General features: G+C 33.4%; 1 protein-coding gene and 1 long non-coding RNA gene across 12 annotated transcripts in view; one reads left to right on the top strand and one right to left on the bottom strand.

The window, feature by feature from the left end:
• KCNRG (potassium channel regulator) overlaps positions 1-25,884 on the bottom strand; it is a 118,795-nt gene that overhangs the window by 51,304 nt on the left and 41,607 nt on the right. The gene's annotated exons all lie outside the window — the stretch shown is intronic.
• LOC147361477 (uncharacterized) overlaps positions 1-25,884 on the top strand; it is a 95,760-nt gene that overhangs the window by 57,176 nt on the left and 12,700 nt on the right. For 3 of the 5 annotated variants that reach the window (XR_015137974.1, XR_015137972.1, XR_015137975.1), the window contains exon 3: positions 2,919-2,982. This is a non-coding gene — a long non-coding RNA (uncharacterized LOC147361477). Of the gene's footprint in view, positions 1-2,918; positions 2,983-14,202; positions 14,266-17,343; positions 19,070-25,884 lie in introns of those variants that run through there. The other 2 variants (XR_015137976.1, XR_015137973.1) reach the window with 2 other exon arrangements.

Here is a 25,884-nt window from a genome sequence, read left to right as displayed (position 1 = left end):
TTATTTACATGTGTTTGAATGGAAAACTGTCTTGATTCTGAAAGTATTTATGGTATGTTTCATGCTTTTCACTTTTAAGCTGGTAAGCTAGAATAAATTATTAATGGTTGTTGATGACCCAAGTTAGGTAATACACTGAGGAAAGAAAAGTTGACTGTGGTGTCATAGGAGTGTTTATTTCACTTTGGGACCATATTCTAAGCCCATAATGCCTATATTTTATAGCCCAGTCTAAACAAGGCCAAATTTTTTTTTATTTCACTGTAACTAAAAAGAACAACAAACTGTGTTGCTTGGGCATTGTGTATACAGACAAGGTGGGCTACAGGTGGAAGCCCATAAATCTTTACTTTTTTATATTAGTAAAATAATGTCTTATATCTGAAATTAGTATTTGGGAAGTTAAGATAATTCTCAATCTTTTGGAAATAAGACTGTAATTTCAAGTAGTATAGAAGAGTTGTTTTTACTTTTAATTATTTGAATTTGCAAATGTATATAATCTAAATGCTGTGTATGTATTTTTCTCTTTTGTTTCCAAATTCAGTAGGTTGTAGCTAAAGGGAAGTGAATATTGGATTTCTATTAAAGTTCAGATTTCACTTGTAACATTCTTGGAAAACTTATAAATGAAGGTTTTAGCATATAAGCCTAGTGCCCCAGTTCTTAAAGTCCAACATTTACATAGCATTCATTCTTTTGAAAAGATAATCATGGGGTGTCTTTTTGTTTGGTTGGTTGATTTTTGTTTTTTTTTTCCCCCTAATACTACAGTGTTTCATTAGTATGCTGATGTAATTTAACAGATAACATTAATTACTGTTACCTATCCTTAACCAAAAAAGTGTGTTACATAATGCTTTATATTGGAAACATCTTGTTATTACTGCTAATTACTGTGTAAAGTGTCTGTGAACTACCTATACCAGAATAACCTAGAATAAAGCATTTTTCCAGATGTGTTGAACCAGAATCTGTGGAGCTGGACTTAGGGATCTGTGTTTTTTTCAAGTGCTAAGTGAGATGTTTTGTCGGGGGTTTTTTTTTGTTTTGTTTTCAGAAGTATCACATGTGAGAACACTGCCCAAAATTATTTAGGGGAGGATTCTTCACACCAATGAGCCATTTACATTATCTGCTTTTTTTTTTTCCCTCTAAGCTCAAAAACTAATTAATGAATCTTATCATTTCTTACACAGTAGCTCTAAATCAAGTCTTGGTATTTCTTCCATTGTTAGATTATTCTTTCATATCATGAAAACTTTATTTTTGTTCAAGTACCTTGGGCCAAATTTTAAGTTTGTTTGTTGGTATATTTAGTATACTTCTGTTTAACCTGTACTTGATGAAAACAGAAGGAATTGATCACTTGAATTTTTTAAATTTCCATTTAGGTAGTAGCTGTTTATCTTAAATGTACTTCTAAATATGTATTGGAGAAAATTCAGAAAGGGAACCTTTCATATGCTGCTTGTGGGAGCATTTGGCAACACCCTGCTAAAGGATGAAAATATACATAGGTTTTAGCTCAACACTTTCATTCCTACATGTTTTATATAAACTCAGACATTTGTAGTAAAGGCTTATTTATTTTTACTTTTAATAGAAAAAAATTGAAAGCAATGTAAATGTTAAGCAACAGAGAATGGCAAATTGTGACATAGTCATGTGATGAAAAATGTTTGTTATCCAGCTATTAAAATGAGAGCCATGTGGATCACCACAGATGAATGTCTTCTAATACTTGAATTTGTAGTAATAGTGTAAAAGGATGCATAGGAATTAAATACCAAATTCAGGATTATGATTATGTCTTAGAGAGGGAATGGGATCCAAGGTATGGTACAAAAGGGACTCAGCTATATGTAAAGTCTTTTATTAAAAAAAATAAAAGCAAAGTAAGCATGACCAAATATTAGAATTCAATACAGCTTCATTGGAAGGCCAAGGGTGGGATATGGGGATTCATTTTACTATTCTGCTGACTTTTCTGTGGATTTGAAGTATTTATTTTTCAGATAAGTTTTTAATATGTACAGTCATGTTTGGTGAAGATTCTCTATAGTAAGATGTACAATTGGAATTCTGCATTAAGAACATGGATTTGGGTTTATTGTATTCTGTGTCTTGTAAGTGTTTAACAGTTAGTTGGTGTATAAACTACAACTTATAACCATGGCCCACAGAAATCAAACATTCTAACCAACTTAAGCTGCTAGGATATTTTAAAATTCTTTTATTTTTAAAGATGAGCTCTACTGTTTCCTTTCTTTGCCTGCTGGCATTTAATCTTCCTACTCTTATAACTAAAGGACGACCATGGAAACAGTTTCTCTTTTTTTATCACTACTCTTTCATTTACTCTTTAATTCAAGCAATTTCATGACTCTGTTTTCTTTGGTTTTGACCATAGATCATAGCATACTGTTTTCAGAAATTTCTTCATGCATCTTAAGCTCCAACTTAAGCTTAGTATTTATAGTGTATTACAGTAGAATTCTTGGAATTGGGTAATATATGGATTTGTACTTTTCATGTGTATGTGTGTGAGAAAAAGAGATTGTTAAGTGTGGAGGTATGGTACTGAATTTATCTTAAAATATCTGCAATTATATGATGTCCTCCAGAAGCCTCAGTGTATTCCAAGTTAGACATTAAAGTATGAGTTTTAGTTACATTTACAGATTCAACTTTTAAACTTCAAGAGGGTAATAGTAATAGAGAAATGAATTTTAAAAATTAGTGATAGTACTCTGAAATGAAATACTAATATATAAATGCTGCTAGGTATTTCTAACCTGTATTTGTCCTGTGCTACATAAGGACTAAAAAACGATGATTGTCAACTTGCTGAAAATTTTCTAACTTATATAATGTGATCAAAGTTTTTTGAGGCTTTCTTGGTTTTTTTTTCCTAGGTTATTAATAAAATGAAGACCATAGTATAACAAGCCCCCTACTTAGCCCTGCAGTTCTTACCTTGTAAGTATTAACTGACTGCCCTCCTACCATTGCTATAAAAAAGTTACTGTTTGGCATTATGCTTTGGTTTATTTCTGAATTTTTTCCTACTGTCCTAGAATGATAACTTTCTAACTTTTTCTGGCCCCCAACATGTTGAAGTTTGATACTAACTTTCTCCATTTTAGAGCACAAATAATGCCATTGCCTTGGGTAAGTTTTCTGTCTTGGAAAGGATTTTACAGCTCGGCCCTCCCATCTCTATATCTGAGAATCATAATTTTAAACCCTTTTCCTTCAAAGGAACTTACAAATAAGTAGTAGTCTACTTATTGTCATCATTATTCAGGTTTACTAACAGTTATTTTGTGGTTTTAGAAATTGGAATGTCCTCTCCACCTGAGAGTTATTTTCATTTATCTTACATTTCACTAGATTATACTTCTGACTTCTTGTGACGTGCTTAAAATTTAGCTGTTAAACTTCAAGAGGTGGGAAAAACAGGAAGGCAATCCCTTTTCCTTCCTTTTATATATACACATGTGCACCTCCTTCTTAGAATAAGAAACATTTTTACCTTGATTCATTTTACTTTTGGGAAACTTACAAATGCTAAGGGAATAATTCTAATAGATTAGCTAAAATTAATATCATATCCCTAGAAAAACTGTCGAAAACAAGGTTATGATAAATGCCCAATAATGTCCTTGAATTTGAGACACTGAAATCAGTTACCAAAAAGGTTAGTTATCATGTATTCCTTCAGTTAATTTTACATTTGTAAACAAAAAATTCAAGTGCTCCTGTTTTTTTTTCTTGATATTGAGGGATGGCCCTATTTAAATGAAAACTAGTGCTTCAGATGCTTCTCTTACATTACCTCATACCATTGCATTAATGACCCAGTAAATAACGTGTATGTGTCAAGGAGTGACTTTTTATCATAGATCAGGCATTGAACTCAGTAAGTAGTTTTAGGGTGGGAATGAATTAAATATTGAAAATATAATAATAAGTCAGTTTGAAGAGTAGTAGCCAAATGCCATAGATCACTTCTTTTTCTAATTTTTTCCTTTTATATTTTTGTTTCTGGAAAACTAGAATGGAAACCTTTGCAAATCCCCAAAGAATCCTATATAATCCAGGCTTGGGTTTCATAATTGGTCCCTTGGAAGCCAGCTCAGCTTTTTCTTCAACTTAACTCTTAGGAAAAGAAATCTTTTCAATTGGTATTGCACTCTTACTGTAGACTGGAGGGCAGTACACTTTTCAAAAGGCAGTAGATAGCATTTAATTTCCAGTAGATTTGTAAGTACTGATGATGTCACATTCTTAAGCTCATTTCATCTGTTTTATTAATTTCTAAGCAAGCAGCTTTTCTTGGATACTCTCCAGCCTCTTTTAAAACACAGGTCATTTGCTATATTTCATAGTTGGAATGCTTTCTCTTGTTTCTTTAGGTAATATGCCTGGAGTTCCCTTTAGTCTTAGATACTAAAATAGTGATGTTTCCAATTAAACTATACCCAGAAAAATAGGCCCATAGTGACAGTGGTCATTGATTCTTCATGGTGGTGTGTGTATTCCTTCTCTCTCTCATGTTTATTTTAATGCCATTGTTTCTTTAAGGTATTTTTTTTAGCTATTTACTTGTGGAACATAGATGTTCCAGAAGTTATGGAATAGTATTGTTTCATATGTTTGATACTGTAAAAAATGATAGTGTTTTGGATTCATTTCTACAAGTTGAGTAGAGATTAAATATTTTTCAAGTTTGGTTTTCAGTTTTAAACTCTTAAACTTCTGTTGCTTAACATAAAATATTCAGAAATAGTCACACTTCGTCCTACTTTTTTCCTTTCTTGAGCTATGTTTTTGATTTTTATATATTTCTGTTTTGTGAATTTAAAATAATATATCATTTGGTGCAAAATAAAATAGCATCTTTAGGTTCATTGTCAGCAGTTAATATTATTGCTTCTGTCTCTTTAATCTACCACAAAAAATTTTGACCTTGACTTCGTAAATTAGGAAGATCTCCTGGAGTAGGAAATGGCAACCCACTCCAGTAATCTTGCCTGAAGAAATCCCATGGACAGAGTAGCCTGGCAGACTACAGTCCATGGGGTCACAAAAGAGTCGGACACAACTTAGCAACTAAACAACAACAAATACCACTCATGAGGAAATTTTAATTATCTTGAATAATTTTGCAATGTGAATATTTCTGGGAGATGTGTGCCAAAAGAGGAAAAAAACAAATTGCTCTTTTGGCACTTGGATTAGTAAAGGATATTATAATCTGAAGCAGAAAATGTTATAGGGTGCTAGGTACTGTCAGAATTTGGTGGTGAAGAAAGATTTGCAAACTTAATAATATCATCAACTGATATTTAGTAAACATCAAATCTAAACTTTTAAAGCTATATATATTGTTTTATAATTTGTGAACAGAGATAGTTCATGATATGTAACAGCCATTTTCCAGTCATTGTTCAAATAACTTTTTGAGAAGCAGACAATGCTTAACCAAATACCAGGTGTTCCTGTTCTCAAATTTTGTTTATTTGACATATATATGTTTAAGAGAATGGGTTAAATTTGAGCTTTAATGATTAAGGCAATGCTGTGTTTTTTATCTCGCTAGAATTATAGCTAAAATTTGAATTCTAACGCCAAAACTATAGAAAGGGAGTAAATACATTGTTCTCCCACCCTGAACAACTTCTCAGCTCAAGATGGATGACTCAAAGAAGAATAATAGAAAACATACTATTTATGAACTGACTTTGGATGTTTTCTTAGGAAATGAAGGCAAGGCCGAATTTAATAGCACAAGCCTTGATTTAAGTAAGAAATAAGTACACAAATCTAATGAACTCTATTAGTATAATAGCTAAAATATTAGCATAATAGGGATTTCAAGTTCTAAGCATAAATATAGTAGGTAACATCCCAGACTGTTCTCTGCAGTTTTACCACTTGCCTATTTGTCTGAAATTTGAGTCTACAAAATTACCTCTCTGTAAAAATAGGAATAAGTTGAATGCAGATTGACATAATCGTATATCCAGTTGTCTGCAATCACACGACTTTTTGCCTAGACTGTCAGTTGTACTCTTCCTGTTACTTCCGATAAATTTATTAAAATTGCTTTCAGTTTTATTTTCCTTAATTTGGTTCTACAAGTTGTTTCTTATGCCTCTGGAATTTGGTGCTCTATAGTCAGAACTTAAAATTGGCAGTTTGTCCTCCAAATCCTTAATAAGACAGGTTAGTAAAATGCAGTGAATTTTTTTATAAGTCAGTTTTTAAATTGGTCTGTATTCATCTTACTTTAGCCCTCAGAATATTAGAATTAGAACCATAATAAATAGACTTCTTCCTTAGTGTTATAAATTGTATTTATATCTGTAATAACTCTGTGATAATAGAAAATAAAAGTCTTGTAAGGGAGCAGGTTTCAGTTTAGCATATAACTTAATTTTGGGCCCTGATTTGTCTTCTAAAAATAGTTTTTGTATTTTGAGCTAAACATTCCCACGTCCTTACACTGGTTCTCACAATATGAATTCTAGACCATTAGTATCCTGAATATTTCACTTTGGATCTGCCACATTTGGGCAGTATTTCTTTAAAAATACTGTCTATAGAACTGAACCCAGCATACTCAGTGTGGTTTGAGGTACAAAATACAGTATGTGTCTTATGAATAGGATACTTAAATTATGTATCCTGATTCCACTTTCTGTTTGTCATCAGTACTGTTGGTTCATGTTGAATTGTAGGCCACTAAATCCCTAAGTCTGCCAGAAGTGTATTTCAAATCCTACTGTAAATTTGGATTCAGCAGGTTTTTGTTGAATACTTGTTCACTTCTCGATGTGCTCATTAAAGTTTAAGATTTTAGAGTCTTAACACCAGGTTCATGAAGTAGCCATTAATAGGTCCGTTTTACAAAGAAGAAACTGAGGCTTTGTGTACTAAAATATTTTATCCAAGATCTTGACTTATAAGGGACAGAGCCAGAGTTCCATCTTGAGTCTTCTGGCTCCAAATTGACCGTTCTATTTAGTTGCTGCCTCAATAAATTACTTCTAACTTTATCAATGAAATTGCTCATTTCATTGATAAAGTTAGAAATGTAGAAATTGACCAGTGACTTCTACTGCAGGATGATTTAAGAGTTTAGGAGATATGTTTAGAACTTTTTAATATCTTTGTTAAATACAATAATGCTTTATGTAAAAACTATATGAATTGAATTTAGAGCAGTGTCAGAAAGTAAATGTACCTAAGCAAAAATATTAATGAAAACAAAATATGAGAGGTGAGGGGGGAAAAATCATTAACTTATGTTAAAATGCATAATTTTTGTTCTTTTGAAATTCTTGTTGTCTGTTATCTAATATTAAAAGAAAGCTAATTTAAGTTATGTAAATATTTCCATTTACTCAGATTCATTTTCAGATTGACTTAAGCGAGACATTTATTTTACCTCACCTTTCAAAATGACTTTTTTTTCTTAGAAGATCGTAAGAATGAAAAGTTGATACCTCAAAAGCCAGTAGAGATACTTAAGAGCCTGCAGGCCAGAATACAAACAACCAGACTTGGAACTGAGAACTATTGTGTAAAGATTAAAGGACAAGAACTGACTGGTTCTGTTTCCTGAATTTTTTAGATTTTTTTTGGTTCTAAGTTTAGTCATCAGAGTTCCTTTCGTAACTGCTTGGTGAGGATGTAGGCACTGTGATGTTTCCAATGGACTGGGATATAGGAGTGGAGGAATGGCATGGTTTGTACCAGCAAGCATTGCCACATAGCTAGTCTTAATTTGCAAGGAGGATAAGTATGAAATAATGAAACCAGTTATCTGCTCAGCACAGTATTCAGTCCTGGGAGTAATTGTCTGGATTTAAAACTTATTATAAATGGATAGTTCAGTTCTTCAGAGAGGCTGAAGAATCCACTAGAGAAGATAGACTTAAGTTGTCCTTAAATGTATGAATAAATGGAAGGGGGTTTAATAAGTATTTTAGCCTCCGTTAGTAGGTTTGATGAAGATTCAAAGAGCAGGTAGGAATATTCTCCTTAGTGGGGGAAAGAACTGGAAAATAATTTATTACAAGCATCTGAGTTCTCCCGGGAGCCTTCACATAGTGGGAGAGGATAGTCACTACTCAAATGATGAGTAATTGTGTTTTTTCCACTTTCTACTCAACTGGTGACCACAGTAGCATCAGGCTTGATTGGTCTTTTGTCTACTCAAATAGTTTGTATGCTTCTCTACTTATAGGGACCCCTTTCCCCTAAGTATATAGGCACCATACCTAGAACACACTAACAAAATTATTAATAACCTCTTACTGTAATGATACCTAGCTTAAAATTTCTGGTTATTTCAAAAATATCCACGTAAGGCATTTGGTTGTCACGGCTCTTAAAAGAAATGTTTTAACTTGAATTGTGGAGTGTTTTCATTGGTGAAAAATAGGAAACACTGGAGAGGGCCTGGTTATACATTGACACTAGGCAGAAAAATGGGAGAAGGCAGTGGCACCCCACTCCAGTACTGTTTCCTGGAAAATCCCATGGATGGAGGAGCCTGGTAGGCTGCAGTCCATGGGATCACTAAGAGTTGGACACGACTGAGTGACTTCACTTTCACTTTCCACTTTCATGCATTGGAGAAGGAAATGGCAACCCACTCCAGTGTTCTTGCCTGGAGAATCCCATGGACGGAGAAGCCTGGTAGGCTGCAGTCCATGGGGTTGCACAGAGTTGGACATGACTTTGGCAGCAGCAGCAGGCAGAAAAGTACACACTCCACTTGGGAAACCACAGATACATTCTTGAATGTATGAGTTTTAAGAAGTTGTGTTAGGTAACCAAAGACAGAAAGTCAGGCTGAAACACAGTTGTAGATATCTTGTACCTAGACCTCATTTTAAGGTATGAAATTATGAATGGCAAAGAAATTGATGAACTATAATCTCAAAGAAAGAGCCAGTTAGTTTTATTGACCAACTGAATAGATTGACAGAGGATAAAAAAAGAATAGTAATGGGTAAATATTCATAATTTGAATGTAAAAGAGTAATGAAAGAAAGTTAAGATAAACAGCATATTTATTTGTGTTCTCATCAAACTTTTTATATTGCATTCTTTGGCTGACATGGTATATTTATAATTCATATCTAGGGAGTAGAGAGAAGTCAAAAATTAAAAACTATTTAAAAAACTAAGGATATATAAGTATATAAGGATACTATTGTTAGTATAATGATAAAATGATAATATTTTGAGAATACTATATATATGGGGCTTCCCAGGTAGTGCTAGTGGTAAAGAACCTGCCTGCCAGTGCAGGAGACATAAGAGACACAGGTTCAATCCCTGGATCAGGAAGATCTGAAGGAGAGCATGGCAACCCACCCCAGGATTCTTGTCTGGAGAATTCCATGGACAGAGAAGCCTGCAGGGCTACAGTCCATAGGGTTGCAAAGAGTCGGACATGACTGAAGTGATTTAGCGTGCATGCACTATATGTATATATGTATACTTAGATATATATATAGTTCTTGTATAAATACATATATCTCCTGACTTTTTTGGAATAAATTATTTAGATTGAAATCCACTTCATACACAGTTTCTAGGTAATCATTAATTTCTTCATTGGAAAAAGGTGGCAACAGTACAACTTTATATTCACTTAAACTGAGTTTTCTTTGAATTATAAAACAGGCTTTCTGGATTATATTGAAGCAATATCTAAATATTGCTTCATTTCAAACCTGTTCTCAACACTGAATTTTAAATGTATCTTATCTAGTTAATAAAATCTTTGTTTTTAAGCATTTGTATCCAAAAAAAACAAGAAAAGCAAATTTTAATCTGTTGTCTGTGAATTTTATTTTCTCCAGGTATAATCTATATATCATACCACTTGTGTAGTATTCCACTGTCCTGAGCAGGAGAGTCAGTCTGTGCCCCAGGGGCTAAGTATCACCAGCTCCTTAGAGGTTTATATGCATAATCTGAAGCATACTTGAAGTAATTACTATTATAAATTGTGTTAATGCCAGATTAAAAGTAGAACTATTTGAAAAATCTAAAGTATTTTAGTGACACATAAAGAATATATATAAACAACAAAGTAATGTAAATATTTCCATGACACGTATTAGCATCTGAATGTCCCTAACATGTGACAATAGAACCCAAAAGTAGGCAATTATTATAAATGGAAAGGAAAAAATCAGAGCTTATCAGCCTAAGAGATTATTGTTGCTGTTGAACACAAGTAAAGAGAAATGTACCTTCCCCTGCTGGAATTGCTTCACTGGAATCTTTCACTTTATTAATGTGTTTAAATAAAGGATTTCCATATTTTTCTGGCATGTGGAAAGAAATGTTTTCTAATATTTTAAGTTTTTCAGGCTTTCAAATAGAAAGCTGTGGTTTTTAATTATCTCAGAATTAAAAATAGATAGGAAAAGATCGTGTTTATTAAAACATCAGTGATAAAATTGCAGTATTTTCACAGAAAAGTAGTAATGTTAAGAGGTGAAATTGAGAGAAATTGCAGAGTTGGTTTGCTGATAGGAATGATCCAATAGAGAAAAAAATTAAAGATGTAAGGGAAAGTGCTACAGGAATATCTTTAAGTTATCAACAGAGGATAAAATCTATGAAAGGGGCAGGATTGGTTGTATGAACAGTGATTGTTCATCCATAATACAAACAAGAAAGAGTTACATGGGCACAGGCACATATATCTGTATTGCTGTGGTGGAAATTGGCAGAAATTCTCTTCTGATACTTCCTGTTTTCTGAATGAAAGTGAGGATGAAAGGGAGATGTTGGAGGTTTGAAGGGAGAGACAAGACACCTGTCTGATGTTTTTCTAGAAGAACGAAAGGACCAAGATTACCAGATATCTGTGAACCAATTTTAGGTATAAAGAATTTAGAAAGTAAAATTATTTCTGTTCACAGATGACATGATATATGTAGAAAAACCTTGATCCTAACATACACACACACACACACACAAACCTGTTGCAATAAGCAAAATCAGCATTCAAAAATCAGTTGCATTGCTATGCACTAACAATGAATAATCCAGAAAGGAAATTAAGAAAACAGTTCCATTTACAATAACATCAAAAAGAATAAAATGCTTAGGAATAAAATTAACCCCGATGATGAAAGATTGGTATACTGAGAACTATATAACATTGCTAAAAGAAATTTAAAAGATACAAATAAATGAAAAGATATCCCATGTTCATATATTGGGAGTCTTAATTTTGTTAAGATGAAATACTACCCAAAGTGATCTACAGATTCAGTGCCATGTGTATCAAAATCTCAATGACATTCTTTGCAGAAGGGGACTAGCCAAAATTTTGGAAAAAAAGAACAATGTTGACGCTCTCAGAGTTCCTGATTTCAAAACTTGATATAAAGCTATGGTAACCAAGCAGTATGGTACTGCTGTAAAGTCAGACATATAGACCAGTTGGAATAAACTAGAGAAACCCCTAAAAGTAAACTAGAGGCCCCAGACCCCTTGTACATATATGTTCAGGTGATTTTCAACAAATGTGCTGAGACCTTGTGGAAAAGGGCAGTCTTTTCAACAAATGGTTTTGGCAAAACTGGATACCCAAAAGAAAAATTAGATACCTCACATTATATACAAAAATTAACTTAAAATGGGTCAAAGACTAAATGTTATTAGAACTAAAACAATAAAACTCTTAGAAGAAAACAGGGGGAAAGCTTCATGACATTGGACCTGTATTTCTTGGATGTGACACCAAAAACAGAGGTCTTATGCAAAAGCTAAATTGGGCTTTCATCAAAATTTAGAACTTCTGTGTGTTAAAAGATACTGTCTATAGAGTGAAAAGGCAACTGACAAAATAGAAAATATTTGCAAGTCATGTGTCTGATAAGGGTTAAATATCCAGAATATATCAAGAGCTTCTGCAACCAAAAAGATAAACAAAAACCTCAGTTAAAAAATGAACAACAGACGTGAAGAGACATGTGTTGGCAAAGATGTAGAGAAATTGGAACTTTTGTACAGTGCTGATGAAAGTGTAAAATGGTACAGCACTATGGAAGACAGTATGGCAGGTCCTTAAAAAATAAGAATTGCTATATGATCCAGTAATATATAATGGGGTATACACCCAACAGAATTGAAATCAGAACTCAAATAGCTATTTATATACCATGTTCATAGCAGCATTTATCGTAATAACCAGAAGATAAAGCAAATATCCATAGATTCAGTTCAGTTCAGTCACTCAGTCGTGTCCGACTCTTCCCCATAAATCGCAGCACGCCAGGCCTCCCTGTCCATCACCAACTCCCACAGTTCACTCGGATTCACGTCCATCGAGTCGGTGATGCCATCCAGCCATCTCATCGTCTGTCGTCCCCTTCTCCTCCTGCCCCCAGTCCCTCCCAGCATCAAAGTCTCTTCCAATGGGTCAACTCTTCTCATGAGGTGGCCAAAGTACTGGAGTTTCAGCTTCAGCATCATTCCTTCCAAAGAAATCCCAGGGCTGATCTCCTTCAGAATGGACTGGTTGGATCTCCTTGCAGTCCAAGGGACTCTCAAGAGTCTTCTCCAACACCACAGTTCAAAAGCATCAATTCTTCAGTGCTCAGCTTTCTTCACAGTCCGACTCTCACATCCATACATGACTACTGGAAAAACCATAGCCTTGACTAGACAGACTTATGTTGGCAAAGTAATGTCTCTGCTTTTGAATATGCTATCTAGGTTGGTCACAACTTTCCTTCCAAGGAGTAAGTGTCTTAATTTCATGGCTTCAGTCAGCATCTGCATTGATTTTGGAGCCCAGAAAAATAAAGTCTGACACTTTCCACTGTTGCCCCATCTATTTCCCAGATTAGTGGATAAATAAACTGTAGCATTTACCCAATTGAATCTACTCAGCCATAAGAAGGACATAAAGTCCTTATAAAGGACATATGCAATATGGATGAACCTTGTTATGTTAAGTAAGTCAGACAGTAAAGGACAAATACTGTATGATTCCTTTTATACAGAGTACCTAGAATAGGCAAATTCAGAGAGACAAAAAGCAGTGGTAGTTTCCAGGGGCTGAGGTAATAGAGAAGTGAGCAGTCTTCAGTGGGTACAGTTTCAATTGGTTCTGGATGAAAAGGTTCTGGAGATGGATGGTGTGATGGTTGCACAACAAAGTATTGTACTTAATGCCACAGAAGTAAAATGGTAGAATTTATATTTAAAAGTAATTTTTAAAAATGATAAGTGAAGACATTGTAACTGAAGTTTTTTAAAAGGTTCATAAAACTGTTTACAATTTGCAGTATTCACACTTACATTTTTCAAGTTTGGCACACCTGGCTTAGTTTCAAATACATAGTTTTAGGGGAATTCCCTGGCAGTCTAGGGGTTAGGACTCTGTGCTGTCACTGCTGAGGCCCCAGGTTCACTCCCTGAACTAAGATCTCATAAGCCATGTGCAGGCCAGAAAGAAGAAATTAGCTACATATACTTTTAATGGGAAAAGATTCACAAAAAATGTGAAATATGTGATGGTTATGCTTTGTATATACAATTAGATATTATTAGGGAGGGGCACATTTCAAGTGCATATCACCTGTCTAGAATAGATGTAGTATGGCTTTAGCATAGACATTTTAGTGATTAGAAAACTGGAATAAAAGAAGTTGCCAGACCTTGAGCTAGAGTGGTGGTAGTTTTATGATATCTTTCTGAGAGAAGTAATTTCATATGTATGTGGAAACTGTTTAGGAGTATACTTCCTTATCTGGTGAAGAGTGAGAACCAGAGAATAGGAAAATCAACAACCACAGGTTTCCTGTTTTATTTCTCATCTCTGGATACAAAATGAACTTGTTTTTCCAAGACTTCATTTATTAAAGTTATTTCCTATATAAAATGTTATCCAGCTCTAACAGGATAACTAATAGATAAATATTCAAGGTAAAATAATATTTGAGTTTTTTAAAACAAATTGAAAGAAAGTTAGTTTTAGGCCTCCTATGTATTTTTACTGTATTTATTACTAAATATTTCACATGATCTCCTTTTTTCTCTTTAAAAGTATATTTGCATTTGACTAGCTTAAGTTTATTGAAGCTTAGCTTTTGTGTGTCATTTCTTATTTTTCCTTTGACATGAAATCTTACCTACTTGATGAAGATGTCGTTTGAGAGGTGTACTGCAAGGAGTTAAATGCTGTTTGTAAATAATGCTTTTACAAAGGTAAAGACCAAATTTTATGAATTCGCTTCTGTTTATAAAAGAAAAATATAACTTCATATATTTTAATGCATTCAAAAATTTGACTATTTAACTGTATTGACTTAGTAAGTTGACACAGGAAAAAAAACGATTTTCTGTTTCTCAATTATACATCTTTGTGTTCCTAACTTACAGCAGTGTTCTTCGCATGTATTTGGCTTTCCTTAAATATTCAGTGTAGGAATAAGTTTTATTATGCTGCTCAAAAGCGTCCAAGAAATAACTATTTATATCTGCTATGTTAATATTAGAATCTTTAAACATGGGTTTTTCAATGTATTTATCCTCTTTTTCTGAAAGAAAAATTTTTTCGTATCTTTAGGTGCTCATGTGTTTAAAAAAAACAAAACCTTGGAGTAAAGTAGCAGCACATAATGGTTTGTGGATTTTGAAAAGGTGCAGGCCATATTGTGCTGCCTCAAAAATACAAGGATCTGATCTTCTGAAGAAAATATATTTCTTTTTATTCATAGCTTTTATGATAGCAATGTCAGCAGTGCCTTAGCAGCACGTAAATATTGGTGTTAAGATTCTAAAATTATCTCCAGTATTAACTGTGCTGCTGAAGTAAGGTTGGCCATACTCTACAGTCATATTTCAGCGTATATTAATATTACCAATGTATTTTCAGCTTTATTGATAATTAATTTTCAGTATTATAGTCTTGTTATATTTCATACGATTGAATAAAAATAAGTTAGTACTAACTTTTAGATGTGTATTAAAAGTGTTGTGTAATTTAATAATTGTGTTGAATGCCATCAAGAGTTTATTGAAAGCTCATACAGATTCAAATAAATTTGTTTTAATGTATATTTATATTCAGTTTAAATATTTTTATATTTAAATATTTTTACTTCAGAACAGAAATACTACTTTTCCCTTTCTCTACTTAAGTGAAATTAAGACATTTGCTTATCTCACAGATAAATATATATTGTAAAAAACACATTTTGAACAGAACTTAGAGGATAATTTTTAGTAATATATATTCTGTTATAAGGGAAAGGGGAAAGTATCCAAATATGTGAATTAAATTCCTGAAATCCTATGTTTCAAAGATGCACTTAATCATAACTTTAAAGGTAGTAAAGACCTTACAAATGACCAGTATATTTGTTGGATAGCTCAAGAAATGGAAACTCAAGTAATTTGCTACACTTGCAGATTAAGATATTAAACCTGTGTCTTCTGACTTTATACTGTCATATTGGTTTTTTCTTGTTTTTACTAAAAAATTTTGTTTATCCTTAGCCACACATTCTTATTTGTAAGTAAAATAAAAAACATGAAGGCCTTGTTTGGTCTTTTAATATCTAGTATTTAACTTTAGCATAAGACCTACAAAAATTGTTATAGTTACTAATTTTATAGATGCAAACAATCAAAATTTTAATTAAAATTTGAAGGAAAATGTTTTCTTTACCTTGTTCCTTATTTGTTGATGTTTAATAAGTCATTAAACTAAAAATTGATGTTCAGGATAAGAAGAATGTGTTTGTGTAGGTACCATACTCCTGGTCTTATTTTCTACAAAGAAATATCTCACTCCTTTAAATTGTAACCCAGCAGAAAATCTATAAAATACAAGCAGTTCTTAGAAAATCATTTCAATTTTAATTGTCTATTTTGGAAACCCTTAAAGTATTTCAGATGTAACTTAAGGAATTGTGTTTGAGCATCTTCTGTTTAAATTGTAATTTCAAGGTAAAGAAAATTACTTATTATAAGAGAGTTCTCATTTTTAAGAAAAGTCTCACTTTTTCTCAGCAAAATTTTCCCCCAGAATAAAGAAGTAATACACTACATTGGCTAGAATCAAATGCCAGCTTTTACATGGAAGTAATACTGCCTTAGGACTTTTAAAAATCATTCACCAAGCTTTTAACCTGTTTCCTTTATTTCATCTCAGCCATTTCATGAAAGACTGTTACAAATATACAATTTTTGGTTCCATTAAAAATATTTCAGGAACTAATATGTAGATACTTAGAAATATTTATTGAATGAGTTGCAGAGTTGTTCTGTAACCCCTGGAATTAGATTTCTATTTTGATTTTATTTTCCTTAATGTATTTGAAGTCAGATTTTAGAAAATTGTATTTTGTCTAATCTGCCTTCTAAATGCATTTTACTTTTACTAAGTAAACCTTTATATCTAGGTGCTCAAGATGTGAAAAAGGATCATTTGGGGCTAAATAAAAACTTGAATCCTGAGAATGGATTAAAGAAAAAATTGAAATATTGGGAGAGTAAGAAAGTATAGAAAAACTGTTGCATTGAAATTTATTATAACAGTATGCAGCTCCTTTCCAGTCTCTTAATAGAGAACAGGAAATAGCCTGTCGATACCTAATGAAACACTCATTTAGGTAACTCAACAGGACTTAAAGTCTTATTTATAAGGGTTAATATACTTCCATCTTTGTGTAATTTTGAAATACGAAGAGCAAATGGTAAAATGAAAGTTACACCCTTTCATGTTAGTGTTAATATGGCCATTTATTTTGCAGAGAAGAAATAGTTATATATGGGTGTATATTAAGATTTCATTTTTTCCGTCTTCTTTGGGAAAAAATTCTAATCTTTTTTATTCAAGTTTAAGTTGATGCCAAATAATTCCAGTATTGAGCATCTTAAATCTGTTACTTGGATTATGGATTGAGTTTGGCGCTAACTCAGAGGACTACAGGCAAGTATTCAGGAGATAGCCAGAGGGATATTTTAGTAGGTGAACAATTTATTTCACATACTGTGTTCAAATTCAGGTATCTTAAGATCCCATATATGTAACATAGAATTGAAAATTTGATCATAGACTAAATATCATATTTAACAGTAAAGATTTTCTTCAATTAGTCGTGTGTCCTTTTAATTGTTAGAATTAGAAGTGTTTTTAAACCACCAAGTATCATTAGTGGTATCCTTGGTTAGTCATAACTGGATTAAAAGGATTATACTTTAATAAACTTTGACCTCTAAGTGTTTTTATTTATTTAGAAGTTGACATTCTAAATCATTTTTTTTTTCCTTTTGCAGGTGGATATTACTAGCCCTTATTCATGGAAAAAGTTTTATGCTAAGTGTTGTTTTTCATTGAGTATTAGCAAAAAGGAGAAAAATTAATATCCTAATCTTTTGAGATTAGATTTGGCTGTAGTAAGTAATATTTAGACCAGTTATTGGGTTGGCCAGAAAGTTCGTTCGGTTTTTTCCATACGCTGCCTCTAGTAGCACTTAGTTGTCTTTAAACTTCATTTGAAACAACTTCCCTAGATTGTATTGTATACAATTGTCATATCAGAGTGCATTTGAAAAGAAACTTAATCAAAATTGGCAAATTTTTGTGTAGCTATTTTAATATTGAAGATGGAAGAAAACATTTTCAGCATATTGTGCTTATTTCAAAAAAGGTAAAAATGCAACTGAAACACAAAGATTTGTGCAGTGTGTGGAGAAAGTGCTGAGGCTGATTGAATGTGTTAAAAGTTTGTGAAGTGTCATGCTGTAGATTTTCTCACTGGATGATGCTCCATGTTCAGGTAGACCAGTTAAAGTTGATAGTGATCAAATTGGGAACAATCAGTGTTATACCATGCAGGAGATAGCCAACATCCTGAAAATATCCAAATCAAGCATTGAAAATCATTAGCACCAGCTTGGTTATGCTAATCGTTTTGATGTTTGAGTTCCACATAAGTTGAGAGAAAAATCTGCTTGACTGTATTTCGACATGTGCGATTCTCTACTGAAACATAACGAAAACTGTTTTTAAAACAAATTGTGATGAGTGATTAAAAAGTGAATACCATACAATAATGTGGAATGTAAGAGATCGTGGGACAAGTGAAATGAACCATCACCAACCACACCAAAGGCCAGTCTTCATCCAGAGGTGATGTGTATATGGTGGGATTGGATGGGAGTCCTCTATTATGAGCTCCTTCCAGAAAACCAAACAGTTAATTCAAGGTACTGTTGCTAGTTAAACCAACCGAAAGCAGCACTCAACGAAAAATGTCCAGAATTAGTCAACAGAAAATGCATAATTTTTCATGAGGATACTGCAAGACTGCATGTTTCTTTGATGACCAGGCAAAAACTGTTGCAGTTTGGCTGGAAGGTTTTGATTTATCTGCTATATTCACCAGACATTGCACCTTTTTGTTTTCCATTTAAAGTTTTTACAAAATTCTCTTAATAAAATTTCAGTTCCCTGAAAGGCTATGAAAGACAGCTGGAACAGATCTTTGCTGAAAAAGATAAAAAAAATTGGGGAAGAGGAAATTATGAAGTTGCCTGAAAAATGGCAGAAGGTAGTGGAACAAAATGAGGAATACATTGTTCAGTAAAGTTCTTGGAGAAATGAAAGATGAGTCGTTTTACTTTGAAACCAAAGGAACTTTTTTGGCCAACCCAAACACTTGCATGTCTGGAAGACCATCATCAGTACATTTCCAGCTAAACATTTTTATTTTCTTACCTCTTATCAGGGATTTCTTATTTTTGTTTGAGCTCCTTTAATGGAGAATTAATTTCTCCAGTAGAATTTAAGAATTTATGTTCTTACCTGGTTTATTTATAAAATGTATCCCAGAGATTTCTGATATCTTTTTTTTTTTTTTAGGCTATTTGCAGTGAAAAAAATGTTGGCAAAATAAATAAGTTTAAACTTGCTATGTTAAAATTACTGTGCAGTGTGATAAATTAGTTGATGAGTTTTTGTTTGTATTATACTGAAACTAAATTCAACATTTATAACTTCTATATGGGTCTGTTTCTTGATTATTAATACATGGGATTCATATAAAAATACATGAATAATACATTTATATTAGCATATTGATGAGTATAGGTTCCCCTTAATTCTGTTTAACTTCAATAATCTGATACTATATTCTTATTATAAGAATATATTACTTATTAATAAGAATTATATTATTCTTATGATTACGTTCATGTTTTGCAAAAATGTAAACTGCCTAGAGAACCTTGTTTATGCTATAGGGTTAGATTTTGAGACACTAAATGTTCTTCAATTTAATTAACTTGTTACTAAAGTTATTCTGTATATCATTTTATAATTTAACCGCTTAGCATTAATTAATCTTTAGGAAGTAATTTTAAAATCACTCCAAAGTTTTCTTATTTCCACATCTCATTATTTTATAATCTTTAGAAATGCTTATATTTATGAAAGTAATATTTTCAGAGATATTAATTCTTACAGCACCACTAAAACTTTTTTTTTCCCTTTGGACTTTAATACATATGCTAGTAAACTATAGGATAATTTTTTGTTTTTGTTTTTGTTTTTTAAGTTTTCATGTGATCACTTAAATGCCATTTTAGCGTGAAACAACAAAGCGTTGCCCTATAGTTAGAAGTAGAGAAAGAGTAGGTACATCGTTTCTTAAGATAATTTGTACATTTTCACATAGTCTGTGCAGATTTTTGTATTGTATTTCCATAAATGTCTTTTCTGTCTTATGTTTAACAAAGAGCATTAAATAGATTTGAAGCATTTATATAGAGAGGACTACAAATTTTATTACAGGCACTGAGGATCAGCACTGAACAAAGCAGATAAATTCCAGCCCTTATAGAGCTTACAATTTTGGGAGTGAGGCATGAGTGATAGAATACATAAAAAACTGATAGGTGCTAATATGTGGTATGTCAGGTGGTGGTAAGTTCTATGAAGAAAAATAAAGCTAGGGGAGTGGGAGGAATGGGTTAAACAGGTTTGGAAGGCAGGAAGGCAGATGTGTTTTTCAATAGTGTGGTCAGAAAATTCCTCACAAAGATAACATTTGAATGAAGACCTAAAAACTAAAGGAGCAAACCTCTAGGTTTCTGGGAGAAGAGCCTTTCAAGCAGATGAAATAACACCTACAGAGACCTTGAGGCCGAAACGTTTTTGGTGTTTACTAAAAAGAGCAGCAAGAAGGTTTGGATGGCTATGATCAACTATACAAGAGAGAATAATAGCTCATAAATTAAAGTTTCTAGGAGCCAAATTTTACGGCTGTTTAAGCTCTTAGCTTAACATACAGATTTAGTTTTCCTTCCTTTAAAACTACCTTGAGGGTTATGTGAGCCTCAGCCTATTTGACCTTCGTAGGTAAGAGTATTTTTTTTAGATCTGACTCAGAACCTCCATCTGAGACCATTTAGAATGTAAAATGTTTAAATGGTTGGTTAATAGGTATACGTGTGATGATCAGGTTTTTATGAACTGTGTTTTTTGTTTTTACTTGCTCAGTTTAGCCTAGTCAAAGCTTAGCTAAATGAGTAAATGACATATTTGTAATGTACTCAAACGAACCAAAATTGATTCCTCCATTCTAGTAATTGCCCCCATTCTTCTCACTTATTCCAATTCTGTTAGCATTTTAGCTAAGGACTTACTTGCCTGAAAGTGTTCATCCCCTATGGTATGTCCCACTAATTTAATCTTCCTAATGCACTGCTTTTGCATATAGGATAAAATTCAGACTTATTGTACCTCATAATCTTGCCCTAACCTTCTTGAAGTTTTTCCATTTTTTTCAAGCAAACTAGTCCTGCTCCATCTGTTTTTCTGTCTCTAATTTCAGTGCTCTTATTTATGCCGTTTCACCACCCCAATTCTTCCCCAATTTATTCCTGTACAGTTTTTAAATGCACTATGCTGAATGTTCCATGAGTTTAATAGTTTGGCATTATCCCTCCTTCCCATGTTACAAAAAATTTATCCCTGTAGCTCTTAACCTTTTTCTCTCACTTAACAAAGAAATACAGCATTTCTATCATTAATTTCACCTCATTTATTCATGTATATATACCTTTTATAAATGTACTGACAAGATGAAGAAAAATATTTAAACTTAAGAAACAAAGTGAAAAAAATTTAAACTTAAAAAGCAGGTAGACTAAGACATCCAGAATTTCAGAACACCCAAAGTTCAAATATTAATTTTATGCTGACAAATGATACAGCTGATTTTTTTCTCAGTTATATGAAAATATATATACTACATACAGTGTGGACTAGTCATATTTCTAGGATTTTAGCACACTAAAAGAATTCTTAAAAGTATGGATTCTCTATTTCACTTTGCTAATATGGTAAGCGCTGTTGATAGAGCCATTTAAGAAGTAGTCCATGTGTTTGTTGTAGTATTGTTTATAATATTAGAGGATTGGAAGAGTTCTTAAAGTGTCCAGTAATAGACTGATTAACATGCTGAGTGGAATACTGTGCAGCTATTTAAAATAATGTAATGAGTATTTAATGAGCTAGAAACTTCCTGGTTATGTGAAAAACGTTACCACATAGTATGAATCATTAGAAGAATACATATGCTAAAATGTTACTACTGGTGTATTATGGTGTGAGGTAAATCTTGTTTTTTTATATTATAAATAAACATGTATGATTTGGGGGGTGGTATTGGGAAAAGATTCTTGAAAAATCAAAATACTTGAAGCAGCCTTACCACTTAATCACCTGCTTTGGAAGTCCATAAATGGAAAACCTAAGTTCTTAGGGGTTCAGGAACTTGAGAAGTGATAATGAAGAATTAACTATTTGGGGAAGAACTAAACAGGTAATTTCAAATATCAAATAAGTTTAAAATCTGCCGCGGGGGAGCAGTCTACTCTGTTTCTTGAAAAGCTTTGCTGTCATTTCTCCCGTCTTCCAGCCCCCAAAACCTGAAAAGGTAAGTATAAGAAAAGGAGTGGCTTTTAATTTTGGAACTATATTAATAAACTAAAGAAAAACAAATCTGGTTTATAGAGATTTAATAGCACAGCGAAACTGACTTTCTGATCTTAAAAGGATTTTGTCTTTTAAAAAGTTTTTAGCTTTTTTCCACCATAGAACTAATGTATAGGCATAGAAACCTCAAAAAAGGCAAAAAATTCTGTTTAAAAATTATATTTTTATCATCCAGTGAGAATTACTATTATTAACAGTATGTTATTTCCTTCTAAATGTATAGTTGGATTAGCAAATTTATTTCCTAATTTGTAACTATGCCAGGAGCTGGAAAGAACATCATGCTCTAGAAGAGAGACGAGATAATGCTGCTGGCTCAGAAAGTTTTTCTTGACGTTTATCTAAAATACAGTTGACCCCCAAACAATGTGGATTTGAACTGTGGGAGTCTTTATTTTTCTCAATAAATACATGCTACAGTATTGCACGGTCTACAGTTGTTCGAATCTGAGGATGCAGAACATAGGTGTAGAGGCCAACTAGAGTTACGCAAGAGGCGCTAGTGGTGGAGAACCTGCCTGCCGGTGCCGGAGGCGTGAGAGACATGGGTTTGATCCCTGAGTCAGGAAGGTCTCCTGGAGAGGGGCATGGCAACAACACTCCAGTATTCTTGCCTGGAAAATCCCGCGGACTGAGAGGGGAGCTTGGTGGGCTACAGTCCATGGGGTTGCAAAGAGTCGGACACGACGAGTGGCTTAGCACACGAGCACGTACATGGATTTTCAGCTACAAGGTGGGTCAGCTTCCCTAACCCCCTTGTTGATCAAGAGTCAACTATATAGGTAAAAACCACCAATCTTATCATCTCTTCCATAATATTTTACTGTAAAAATGCTTAAGTTTTTGAACTTCCTCAAGATATTTGAGGAGAAAATGCATCTTGTTTGCCATCTGGCTTCCTCTTCCACACCTGCCTGTCATCCCCAGTACCTTTCCATTGTTTGAGAGCCTTTCTGAGACAGGGGAGGTCATTGAAGGATTTTAATTGGGAGAGAGAAATAATTACTGAAAATTGTACTGTTCAAGATTTGCTGAAGAAAGTCTAAGACCAGTATAGTAATTAAGTCCTGTGCTGTTTATACCCCAATAATTACATCAAATTTATCAAAAAGCTGAGCTGGTGTTCTAAAATTATGGGATTCACATTCAGTATTCAAAAAACACTTAAGAAATTTGGATTGAAACATGACTGGTTATCAGAATGTAAACATGACACGATATAAATTCATAATGTATGACCTGTTACAGCAACCCGTTTAGAGAGCAAAAATTGTCTCAATCTGTTTTTCTCACATTTCAGTATTTTATAATTTAAAACTCTTAAAAGTAGTTTAGATTTAGAATATGACAATTTAGCTAATCAATTAAACTTGGAAGTTTAAAATCTGACAGAGGAGGGGTGTTTGTCTCCAGAACTCACCTGCTACAGGTGTCAAGTTAGACCCTCTGTTGTGCTAGTTTTGTCACCGCTTTAGTTGGCATTGTATCCTTGAAAAAAGGGAAAGCACCCAAAAATGCTCAAGTTCATCATAAGCCCTCAGGCCAGTTTTTAAAATACAACTCTTTAGGTGTATTTAGTTATAAAACTCAAGGAATTTGGATTTTTAAAAATTGATGACTAAATTTACACGTAGTTATACTCTTCAGAAAACATTCGTGATGAGTTTACTTCTCTATTTCTCAAGATATTAAATTCTTTTAAGACAGTAATAAAGGGAATTGCAGACGTTTTTGGGGGTAACCAAATTAGTATGATTTGGAATTTAGGTAAAAGTCCAACAAGTTTCAAAACTAGCATGAAAATTCTTCATTTATTTAGGCTTATAATTTATTGCTATATGCTAATAAACATTTGTTCCCCCAAACCACTGTTGATTTAAAGTCTTGGTGCGTGTGGCTTGCGTAGACCTCATGCAGAGGTAGCAAATGTCCTAAGGGGTTCTTGAAGGTATTGAGAAGCTTGCTTGAAGAACAATATTGAGACCTTTTTATTCTGTATTGCAAAATACAGAAGGGCAAAACTGAGGAGATGGAGTTTCAAGGGGGTGCAAATGTAAGCTCCTAAGTAAGGATTTTCTACCAACTATTGAAGTGTACATTATGGAAATGGACTGCTTTACCAGAGACCCCAAGAGGGATGAAATTGGAGGGAGGAGTAGGATTTAAACATAACATTTGAGATGAAGAAAATCAGTACATCAGCTTGAACAAACGTGCCTTTAAGAGCACATGTGCTAACTATCTTTGACTAAAGGACCCTAGGGAAATTTCTGGATTCTTTTTAGGACAGTTTTTACTGAAAACCATTATCTTAACTGAGTATATAAGAAAAGTTGAAGATCAAGATTTAGAGAAATGTGTCTCACTTGTCTTAAAACTATGAAAATGTTAACAATGAGCTACTAAAGTTGGAATATAAATTTTAAATACTAAAAACAAGTTGGCATTTGTTTTCAAGAAATACTTTATCAAGGCTGTTGAATAAATCCAATATAGAACTGGATCATTAAGTTTTCATTTTCCTCTTAAAACTTCAAAGGAGAATAAAGTTGAAGACATTGGATAAACAAGAAGGGGCCAATTCTAGAGAAATTCTTAAATCACAGTTTTGAGAGGGCAGTTAACTCATAGTGTCAATGGAACATTCTTTGATGTTTATTTTCTAGGGTGCTTGGATTTTTCATAAGACTGCAGAGCCATAACTTGGGCTTAGAATCACTGCTTTTGGAATTCTTTATATGTAGCTTCAACTGGAGATTTTACTACCTTACCAGACACATAGGTGCTCAGTTATTAAGTGGAGTGTTCCTAGGAAGATCAGTCTCACTCTGAAATCAGCACTGGATTGAGTTGTCATCTGTCATCAAACATACAGGAAACAATTCTGTAGTATAGTTGCTAGTCTTTTGAGCCCACATCATAGTTGAGGCTTGAGTAAATAGTGCTATGAATTGGCTGAGATGATTTTTACATCTTTTAATGCTGGCTTCTTAGTTTTTACAATTCAATTAGCTTTCAGACTACTATGGTTCTCTTCCAAATTTATAGAGAGATTCTTCATAGACAGTTAATACAATAAGTAACATCAGCCCTTGCACACTTGTTAATGTTTATTTGTCCCTCTGGGAAATAGGCCAGTAAATTTTTATTTTGAGTGGTTATTTTAGTAAAAGTAATCCAAATCAAATCAAAACATTGAAATATCTACCCCTTGGGTTGTAGATATGATTTCTTTTTAACTGCATATAGAAACCACTCAAGCTTTAGGTGCTAATAGTGACAGAAATTACTGACACATTGTTTTTATCCTTTGCCAGAAACTTTTACATTTAAAAATCCTTTCAATTCTCATAAACCACCTAATGGAGGAGATATATTGTTTCTCCCATGCTGTAAGGAAGCTGAGTCACAGGGAAATAGATTGCCTGCTGCTGCTAAGTCACTTCAGTCGTGTACGACTCTGTGCAACCCCATAGACGGCAGCCCACCAGGCCCCACCGTCCCTGGGATTCTCCAGGCAAGAACACTGGAGTGGGTTGCCATTTCCTTCTCCAATGCATGAAAGTGAAAAGGGAAAGTGAAGTTGCTCAGTTGTGTACAACTCCTAGCAACCCCATGGACTGCAGCCTATCAGGCTCCTCTGTCCATGGGATTTGCCAGGCAAGAGTACTAGAGTGGGGTGCCACTGCCTTCTCCAAGTAGATTGCCTACTGTCACAGAACTAGTTGAAGGGGGAGTCAGAATTGAAGTTCAGTTTGATTGCAGAGCTCATACTGAATGAACTACAACCTCTGTCCTATAGTTAACAAGAGATA

The sequence above is a fragment of the Bos grunniens genome, chromosome 12 (genome assembly GCF_055505025.1).
Source record: "Bos grunniens cultivar Pamir isolate PY7600 chromosome 12, Bosgru_T2T1.0, whole genome shotgun sequence".
NCBI lineage: Eukaryota > Metazoa > Chordata > Mammalia > Artiodactyla > Bovidae > Bos > Bos grunniens.
This window is presented reverse-complemented; position numbering and strand designations above follow the sequence as displayed.